We start from the raw sequence: 11,140 nt of genomic DNA, 5'->3' as shown, positions 1-11,140 counted from the left end.
CACATCAAATAAATTATATCAACGTTTTCGTCGAATTTTGCCACGAGATCACCCGATTGCCGATCGAAGCGGACGGGAGCTGATCGGCTGTCCGTTCATCTTTGCGGCTCTCCACTTCATCTCCAGGCAGGGTTGTGTCGCCGTAGGAAAGTCCTACGCTTTTCACGGAGCATCGACCCTGGCTTTAACGTTAACGTTGATCGGCCTGGGAGCTGTGCATCCCTCGGTCGTTGGGATCGCGCCGATAAACTTCACACGCTACAAACTATCGCAGAATCGACAAAAAGTCATGGCTCGCTCGTGCGATTATTCATTTTTTACCGTTACACCAAGTTCTTCTTACTCTCTCTCTCACTTTTTTTCCATCTCTCGCTCGGACGTCCCGCTTTTGTGCCGCTTTTGCGCCGATGAAACTTTCAGATCCGCGCAGCGCTAAAATCGTTGCGCGAGAGAGCTAACGGCGCGAAGTAAAGGGAGCCCCGAGAGGGCCATTAATAAAACGTCATTCGCTCTTAAGCGATTTTCCGGATTTTCTCTCTTGGTAGGACGCTCGCGAGAATCCTTCGCCGTTCCTATCTCCTGCTAGGCCGCGCTTTGCGGCTCAAATTCCTACCCCTTGAAAGTTAGAGGAGAAAATACCCTATATCGTCGCTGCAACCCCGCCGCACGAGTCTTTACAGGTACCTTCGTTCGTGCGTGATGCAACACGCGGGGGCAAACAGCTTCGAGTGCATGTGTGCACGATGGGGGGAGTTTCGGTCATGCAGCGCAGGTACAAGGGGAGAAAAGTTTTATAAAATATATGAGCGTAAAGCGTCACACGCAGCAGCAGGTGCATCGGAGTGCATACTGTCGCGTTCCACTCCGTCGCGAGAGCCAGTCGCTCTTTTATTTTCGCGCGAGCGTTGAATCTCCTTCCGCGCCGCGGTTCATCGCACCCTCCCGACGTGGGCGAAGTTTATCTTTTATCAGGAATAATTCCCGCGACGAAAAGCGCGCGCGACCTTTTCGTAGACGTGGATTGATAACGGTGTCGATACCGCGGCTAGAAAACTTTCTTCGCGTCTCCGTCGAGCCGCCTGCTCGCGCGACAGAAAACATTATTGACAACCGGCGTCGCGACGGGATGAAAATACGTCGCGGGGCTGGAAATATCGCTGTGCGCCCTAGGGCGCGAGACTTTCTAATTCGCGGAGCGCCCGGGGAAGAAGAATCGTTATGCTTCGCTGTTATCAGTAGTCGCTTCCGCTATGAAACATATCCAGCGCATCGGCGGCGAAGAGAAAACGCGCGCCGGCTTTAATAATGAGTCGAGACTTTTTGCAAATAAATATTTTCCTAGCATCCTCATTAACGCCGGCACGTGTCCGTGGAGCTTCCCCGTCGGTGGAAGAGTTTTTGCCGCGGGCTCGGCTAACCGCGTAGCGTTACGTAGCGCACGTGATTCCGGGATAATTGGATAACACATGGTGGAACACAAAACTTTTGACGCACCTTGCGCATCTTCCATCCCCGACTTCGCCGGCCGCCCCTCGCGCTTCCTTCTTTGTTCTATCCATTTCCGCGGAAAGTTAATTTGCAGAAAGCTCGCGGGAGACACGTAGAATAAATACATTCTTCCCGTTTTAACGGCGCGACGGCTCGCGCAGGCACGCCATATCGGTGTCGTTTGTCATGCACGAAGCGCGGAGCAACGACGTTATCGCGTTCGCGATTAATACCCCTGACAAATCGAGGCGCAAAAAGGAAAAGAAACGGCGGAAGCTCAGCGGACTCGCGGAGAAAGGCGCCGGAGAGAGGAGCACGGGGAAACCGTGTGTCCTGTCCCCGTTTCGCGAGAAGTTATCGACGCGCGACCCACGCCTTGAAATTACGCCACCGTTTATAGGACGATGGTGCACTGTGCGCCTCTTTCACAATTTTACGCCTGCCGCGGGGACTGAAATTCGGGCGAAACTGCATGTAGGGTAAAGCGGTGTGCGGTAAAATCGAACGGCATCCTTTCGCCCCCTCGCCTGCATTCGACGTGAAAAAGCGAAAAAAAAAAACGGGAAAAGGATGAGGTAGGGAAAGGAGTAGGAAAATCCTGTGGGATAAAAGTGGCCGGTCAAAGTCCTGGCGAGTCACGGGCAAGATGTCGTCGCGGTTTGTAACGTATTACTTTTTCTTCCTACGTGGGCGAGTGATTGTCGGTGCTGGAGGCTGCAGCGGGCGGACACGCTCCATTTGACTCGGCTATCCGGTTTTACCCTACTTTCTCCTATTATCCTCCAAACGCGCCGCGTTCATTTTCGACGAATTTCCCGGAAACGCGCACTTGGCTATGGGGAGTTTACCCGTGGCTAAATCGTGCCGCCGCTGGGTAGAGAAACCGGGTCACTGTTACGCGCGGACGTTTATTCATCGGGCGAAACAAGTGGCAGGAAGGAGCCGCCGTGAGCGCGATAAGACGGGAGAAACGTAGAAAGCGAGACTGTGGCCATGCATAAAGGTTTGAAGGAAGGAAAGTCAAAGCGCGCCCCGGAATCTTTTGGGTAGCGCCATTCTAATTGGGGCGGCCGTTAATTAAGATGCGCGCGCTCGCGCGCTCCCGTTCAGGCAAAGACGTCGTCGACGACGTCGTCGCCGTCGTTGTCGTCGTCGTCGCGACACAGCGCGGCGACTCGACGGGACTTTGTTCGCGAAAATAATGATCTTTCCATTATCCGGCGCTCCGCTGTCCGTCCTTTCCCAACCATTGTCCTCTTCATCGTCCACGTTATCGTCTTTATTGTCCCGGCCGACGTTTCTGCTCTCTCCTTTTTTTTTTCCCCTCATCCGCGGGGCCGTATTCCAGAATAAACGGAAAAGGCGCGCGATGAAAAATGCTTCGGAGATTACGAATAAAGGCAGGGGCGCCAGATTATTTTGAACCGCCGCGTTACTTTTCGCCGTCGTTAAATTCCGTCCCGTCGTCCGCGTTTCCATCGCTCGACCGTTCCGCGGGCGCGGCGTTAATTATCGTACGATCGGCGTGACATTTACGTCTATTTACGGAGCCCGGCTACACGTGTTCGACACCGCCGGCGCGGCGAGAGGTATTGTTACTGAAAAAATTAACTGAACTATAATTAGCGCGAGGCGGCGAGCGATATTGCGTTCAAGTAACAATTGTCCGCGTGGCAAAATAAATTCTTTAAGTCGGCGCCGTTATTGATGTCGCATCAGCGCGACGACGATTCCGCGCCCGTCAAAGTGGCAATAATACTCTCCGGAGTCAACGGCTGGGCGATGGAGGATGCGAGCGGAGGTATAATTTTCGCGATGAGTCGTTCCAAAATGGCTGGGCTTGACATTATATTGACGTACCGGACGTGAGCTGTCGGGCCTAATTTTCACGCTTTACGGCTCGTTTATCGTCATATTGCGCCGCACACGGGTTCGATATATTTTATGGCCGCGTATAGGAAAGAAGGGCGCAGAGCTCACCCCGAAGCACTTCCCCTTTAAAACGCAGCGTGCGAACGCAACCATGCTGAAAATTAATCACACGTTAAAATGCCGCGATCCATCAAGGTCAGCTGTGCTGCTTCTGAAAACGAGCGAGAGATTATTAAAGCGCACCGGAGGGCGGGAGGCGAAGGCTCACTATTGCATCTGTAACGTAAAACGTCTCGCGATGACATCTTGTTATATCGGGAGGCAAAACGAAGAAGGGAATTGTTTCTCAGTCCCGTCGGAGTTACGCCGATCCGTCATCAAATAATACGACTCGATTGGAAATATCGCGCTAATGAGACGCGAAGAGACGCGTCCGAAAGATGATTAATGAAACTCGCCCGTCCCGACGGATGAAACTTCTCGGCCGGGGTTCGTGCAAAAAGGGTTTCGCATTACTGTCGCTCGGCGACAGTAACGAAGTAAAACACGCGCCTCGCTGTTTAAGCTGCGTTGTCATGATCATTAAGTGATTGAAAACGGTCTTGCGCCGTGGCCTGTTAATTACAAAAGCGCGTATCTTTTGTTTTTTTTTTATCTGCTGGCGAGGTCGATTCACGCGGCGCAAAAATTGCAACGCGCGCTTAAAAAAAGAACAAAAAAAAAGGAGAAAGGGTGCGAGAATTTTAGATTGAATTGCACACGAGAGAAGTTCGTGGAGGTTCGTTCGTGGCGCGGATAAGGATTAAAAATGCCCCCGGATCGACTTGCAGACTTTCCGGATTCGTTTGTTGTTCCGCCGCCGCCAGCCGGCACGCGGTGACTCGATGCGAGGCTTAATTATCGCGCCTCACGCAAACTTCTCATTACCGCGCGCGCCGTACTCTCGAGTGTGTCGACGGGTGTGCAATTCGAAGACAGCGATACAGCACATTGGGAGCGCATCGGGACTCATTAGTTGGGGTGGGGCTGTGCCTTACGGGAAATTAAGCGGACCCCGAGACTCCGGGTTAACAAAGCGAAGTCCGCCCCCGGCGAACTAGATATCGCTAATCGCTAAACTCTGATAATCTCGTCTCTCTCGGGCAAAATTGCAGCCACCCTCGAACTGCACGAAAATTCCACCCGCGCTCATTTTAAAGTTACGAAGATTTAATCCCGAAGCTTTGAACTTCGTTGCTACTTTCTACGCGATTTGCATAGCAGGTTTACGACAGATTAGTTTCAATGTCGTCGACGGAGTCACGCCCTTTGCCCTCCTGCCGACGTGCGGACGAACGTGGGACGGAACGCGGACACGACTTCTGGCTTTTCTCTGGCGAAAAATTCCGCGTCATTTTTCTTCGTGACGGAAGCCGACCGTACCGCGGACCGCCGTGGGCTCCGCGTAGATAAGCCTCGGATCGATGAAGTCGTTAACGGCATCGACGGCCGGGCCCATCCTTTAACGCGTCATTAGGATTAGGATCACTCTTGTTATCCCGTTTCCGCCATAGTAACGCGATACTTCCCCAAGATCATGTTCTCAAGGGATATCTACCGGAGAATCTCTGCTCAATTGCTATCCCCGAAGAGATCACGACGGTTAAGTGTAACCAGCTATGAAATAAAAATCTTTCGTCATCGCATATAATTTTTATAGAACGTTTTAAAAATATTTTTTCTCCTTACATATATCTCATATCATATATAAAACATATAAATGCATAATTTTTTAAAATTGCGAACGATGTGCGCAAGATATTTTATAAATATCGTAGATCTGAAATATTTTTACGTTTTTTGGTTAAGTAACTATATCGCAATATTATATGCGCTCAGAATAGCCCAGGAAATATCCATCTTTTATGGACATTTATTCCCTTCAAGATATATTTTAATTATAAATGTACTCGCAACAATGTTAATCGGAAGTTAATATTAGTTCGCTTGGAAGAGATTTGCCAAGAGATTTTAAAGCGCTTTTAATACCGTGTAAAACAAGCGTTCCCTCGCGCTTTCGCGGGATTAAGCGATTCCTCTATTTACCTTTTGTTAACGATTATTGGAAATTGGAACAGAGCGGATAAATGGAGTGATAATACGACAAGGTTGCGCGGCGCGGATTGTCAATACGTCGTGCGTTTCGGGATAAGATTTAGCGTGCTCCGTTGCGTTTGCACAAATGCACTAATCGTACGGCATCATAAAGCCGGATGTATAAGTGTCTGTGAAGCAAGCACGACATTCTACAAATATAAAAAAGAAACTAAAAGTTTTAATAGCACTTTGTATAGTTCTACAGTTCCTGATAAAAATTAAAAAGAGTTCCGCGTTTTTTGTATTAAAAAATAAAAATTGAAAAAATGCCGCGCTGGATTCGCGAAATTAGCACGGCATTTTTTCAATTTTTATTTTTTAATACGAAAAACGCGAAACTCTTTATAATTTTTATCAGGAACTGTAGAACTATACAAAGTGCTATTAAAACTTTTAGTTTTTTTTTTATATTTGTAGAATATCGTGCTAGCTTCACAGACACGTTAACGTATCAAGGCTTGACGTCGATGTCGATAAAACGCCGAAAATCGTTATTTTTGATACGCGTGACGGAAAAATTTGCCTTCTCAACACATTAATGCGCCGTTATCCGACGTCGTCTCGCGTCGAAAACCGCAATTGACTCCGGCTGCGACGCAGTTGCACCATTGATGAGGGTTAATTATCTTCACGCCGCGCCGCGATCTTCTCGCAGTCGGATTTAATATCCCGGTGCGGATGCGGTGCAGCTGCAGAACGATCTAATTCCCGGGGACCGACGCAGTACGTATTGTTAACGCGAGGACAACACCGCAACCGCATACGTACATAGGAAGTGCGTTACGTACTTTGTGTACCTTGGCGGGCGGGATCCGCCAAGACTCTCCTTAATCCCTCAGGCTCGTCGTCGCGGGTCGGTTAATGAAAGCAACGCGGTTAAATGCATGCCGCTTTAAATGCTACGTCGCGCTCTGTCTTCTCCCCGAATCCGGAGACACAACCACGACATTACGCAAATACGCCCGCGTACCGAGATCAAATGGGGGACGTTCTCTTGAACGTATCGCGCCCGCGGGCAAGCCTTGGGAAACAAAAAAAAAAGAAAAAAAAAATGAACGTTATAATTTACCCCGAGAAACCTCGAGGAACTTTGATCCTTTATTCGCAAACTGTAAATAAGAGTTGTATAAATCAAATTTACTCTTCTTGCCTCGTGGCCGCTCGACCCCGGGGGCGGAAAAAAAATTGGAGTTTATAATTTGCGCGGCTTTAAAAAAAAAAAAAAAAAGTTCGCGGTTTTATCCCGTGAAAAAGCTTTAAAGTTACCTTGGAAATATTTAATTAGCCAACAGAGTTTATCCCGAACCTATATAATTTGCGAACGCGTGAGAGGAAAACTCGAATTGACGCCGTCAATGCGTGTCTCTGTCATCCGCACCGCGCGCTGTATTATCAATCTGTCGTAGACATTTACTCGAACTTGATCCTCGCATAAAAAAATAAGAGCGCCGTAAAGGCGCCCGTAACGCGTGTTCGATGAAAAACAGCTCTCTCAAAACCACAGGGAAGCGAGCAATCACGGGCGCATTTCTCGGTGCGTTTATGAGCGCGTATACACGCATTACCGAGGCACGAAACTCTATCCGGTTCTACTTTTATTTTCCTTTTCTCTCCTTCGTTTTTATTTTTTTCTCTTCCTTTCCTCTGTTCCTTCCTTTATCTGAATAATTTTTCGAAGTGGAATCGACGTGTCGCGTCGGCAAAATTCGTGCACATGTTGCATTTCGCATACAAAACGCCACTGTTACAAATACCTTCTTGCAGCAACGCTTTTCTAAATCGATCTCCGTAAAATATATGTATATATATATCATCATCATCTAAATGATTAAGATAATCGATGAGCGTTAATTAAATCGTATAAATCAGTCGCTGGTTAAACAAAAATAGATGCTTTCAGCGCGAGAAATTGACGGTGACGTTTATATCCATTTGACCGATAGAAGATTACGATTTATTTTGGCGTTATTTTTGATTATAAAAAACATCCAAAAACAGACAAATTTATTAAAGTACAATTTTTTTTTTTTTGTTAGTTTAAATCGAGTAGATTAGAAGTCATCGAACTTCGTCAAAATTATGTTTTCCCATCGCGAATATTATTTTTGAAAGACCGATTCTGGTCAGTATCTATTTTCCGATGAGCGGGTTAAACGGCATCACGAAGCGAAATATATTCCAATTTCGCCAGGACTGTTTCCCGTAATGCAAGTAGTTAGTAGAAAGTTAATGTACGGCGCACACTCGAGAATTTACTTCGCGTTCTGGTTTCTCCACGCTAACCATTTATCCTGCTTTAAGGGGTTTGGAAGGGGAAGAGGAGGTCCGCGGTTTAAGGGAAAGTGGATTACCGGAAGTCCCGCTACGACCGTCCCGTTCCGGTCCAATCTCGGCTAAATTCGATCACTGGCTATTCGCGGAACGATAAGGGACGATTCAACGATATAGCTTGCCTTTCGGGAGTGTCGCTTTCTTATCTACTGCCTTTCTCTTCTCTATTTTCCTCCGCTCTTATTCCGCGCGGCCGAGAAGCCGAGAAGCAGCGACGTTATTTCCGCGACGACAGTAACGATGCTAGGAGCAGTCAAATAAAAATCAGTGCTTTCGTTAGCGCGAGACACATCGGGGGAGAACGTACGTATACCCCATGTATCGGAGAAGGAGAGTTACTCGTAACTTTATTCCGCCTCAGCAGCGGTCGTCGCAGAAAAATGGTTTATCGAAGTGCTAGGACACGCCGCGATCAATATCGTCCTTGCAAATCCGATCGTTCGACCGCGACGAATAAGTCGGAAATAGAAAAATCGCTGCGAGATCCATTCGGCCATGCAGACGCTACTCCGCGGTAAATCTATACAGTTCCGGTGCTCGCGAGGAACATGCCGTTCCGTTTCGTCTCGCGACGTTATCGCGCGATTGTTAAAAAAAAAAAAAATTTTATCTCCCATTTCGCGCGCAATGAGGCAGCGGCAGCGGGAAACTGTCGGCAATAGTTCTCGTGCGAACGGAGCGGAATCGTATTGTATCGCCGAGACACAGATGCGAGAAACGCCATGCGTCTGGGTGAATTATTTCTCCCTAACTTGCCCGCGTTGCTTATGCCGGCGCAATTTTAGTTAGCGTCTATTAATGTATATTTAGTGTAAGTAGACTTTGTAATAAGGTGACGTAATCCGACTAAAATAGTCCTCAGTGTACGTACTGCATCCTGCCAGAGTTATAACTAATATTCCGCTCCGTAATTATCATCCTCGCAATCATGTAGCTAATGCGTCTTATGCTGTACCATTATAAATACGCCTGCGAAAGCAAGACGTATTTTTAATACCTTAAAGAATTCTTGTTAAACGTCCGTTACGCGTGATTGCGTTACACACAGGTTACATTTTTAATATACGTGTAGATACTTTTTCTTATTTCTACAGAGAGAAAGATAAAGAGAGAAAGAGAAAAAAATGTTATCTCTTTGAAATTTAATTACCACAAGCGTATGTTTCTAGCGTTTTAAAATGGCTTTTAGACGTTTATATGTCGGCCCAATTATCCCGTGGAGGAGCGAGAGTAACTTTAAACGAGCAAACACGACGAGCTGTGTAAGAATAAGCCACAGGATGTTTCTCCGGCCTGTCGGATTTCGCACGTGAGCCTTACGCGCGGGGATACTTTTTGAACTCATTTTAATGGCCAGGGGTTGAAAGTAGGGTTGAAGTGCCTTCTGCTATTAGCGGGTGGGCGATTAATGATTGGGCTGTGCGAACGGAACATCTGCCTGCGAAATGGCGAGCTTACCGTGGAAATCGTTTAATCCTGTGTGTATCTTATCAGCTAAAGTGCTAACGTAGCCACCGTTTGTTCCGCTTTAAGCGTACGTTAAAAACACCGAAACAGGCATCTCGGAAATTCAACGGAAACTCCTGCCAATTTTTTTTTTTTCTCTCGGTAACTAGAAATGTCTGGCAGGTCTTTTTATTTTTATATAAAAAAAAAGAGAGAAAAAAAAAGAGGGAGCGAAGAAAGAACACAGAGAGTTTGGCACGGAGCGAGTTTCAAACCTTCTCCCTCCCCCGCTGTCGCGCGCAAGTTACTTTCAAAGATGTGCAAATTGCTCCGTTAATCCTAATCGCGGCGTATAACCGGCGTCTCCTCCGGGCGCTTCAATTTTGATCCCGCCTAAACGCGACCTGATTTGCACTGGCACGTATAAAGCACTGTGCACGTGGAAACGCAGAACTTATGTACACACCGCGCTGTGTGAGCACCGAGCATACACTTGCGTATAAACAGACGTGTGTGCTTGCGTGCGGACGTGGAAATCGGTCGCGATGAAATGACTTTGGGGATACATTTCGGGATGCCGTTGAAACGCAAAGTGATAAATTCGGGCGACGCGCGCGAGGCCGTAAGAAAACCGGCGGCGATCAGCGCAAGCCGTCCGTACTGGAATTTATTACCTGCGATCCTTCAATTTCGGAATTAACTCGTCGCGATTTAATTTCGCCACGCCTCTAATTTCTCTCGACGGTGAAATTCCCGCGACGCTCGGGCGAAATGCGAAATGTCGTTTGCCAACGGTTTGCGTATTCGCGAGCCGCGTGACGCTCGATCGGGCGCATATCGCGGCACGAGAAGTGCCGTGGATCCCAAATGGACCTGTAATCGACCGGTCTCGTCTGATGCATCGCGGACACTCGAAACACAATCGGGCGGGAATTATTGCGAGCGCACTAATGCCCAAGGATTGCTCACAATAGAATTAATGCGGTACAACGACGCGGAATTCCGCGGACTCGGCGTTAATTATACATCGTAGTGTAATATAATACGTAGTATATTAAATGATACAGACTGCGTGTATTATAATACACTACGTGTATTATAATTAAGGCGGATATAGTTAACGAACGCTTGAATGCCCCGTCTGTATCCATCTTATTTCGATCCCATTGATCCGACGATATAAACGGTATCCGGGCCAAAGAACTCACGGAGGCAAGACCGCCCGGTATCGGTCCGCCTGCCAATTGTAAGAAAGCTTCCCGACCTCTCCTCGTAATTCTCTCATCGTCCCGCCGTCTTGCAGCTGAATTTAAAGGACCACGTCGGGAGCATAAAGAAGTTCCGCGGCTCCCGCCGTGCCTCATCCGCGAAATATTTCACGCGGAATGGTATTCGTAGCAGTTACGGGCGGACTGCTTTACATAATAAAATTTAACGAGAGCAAATGGACGACAACCTTCCAGTCGTTTAAGAAATTAATCTCGTTTCTCTCCATATATATTTTTTTCTTTCTTATATTCGCGCGTGCTTACGTCATCGGATCGTCTCGCGCGAAATCCTCCGCTATATCGCGCGCGAGCGGCGCGACAAAAATGCAGATTGGTTGTAAAATACAAGGACGTAATTCCTGCGTCGGGCGGGCGGGACGGTGGTTTCCCATCCCTTCGTGAAAAATCTGACATTATAATGAGTTCCGCGGACTACCGCGCTGCGGGGATTACGTCGCGGGGAAAGTTTCCGAGGGTTCTCCTTCTCGCGCTACACGTGTAGCACGTGCTAACGACCCCTGGAATTTTTCTTGCGCTTGACGCGCGCGCGCACGTACGGTGTTTCGTCTTTTATTAAAGCCGGCGGATGGAGAAGTCGA

Source organism: Cardiocondyla obscurior, linkage group LG08, assembly GCF_019399895.1.
Source record: "Cardiocondyla obscurior isolate alpha-2009 linkage group LG08, Cobs3.1, whole genome shotgun sequence".
Taxonomy (NCBI): Eukaryota; Metazoa; Arthropoda; class Insecta; order Hymenoptera; family Formicidae; genus Cardiocondyla; species Cardiocondyla obscurior.
Note: the sequence above shows the minus strand (reverse complement) of the source record.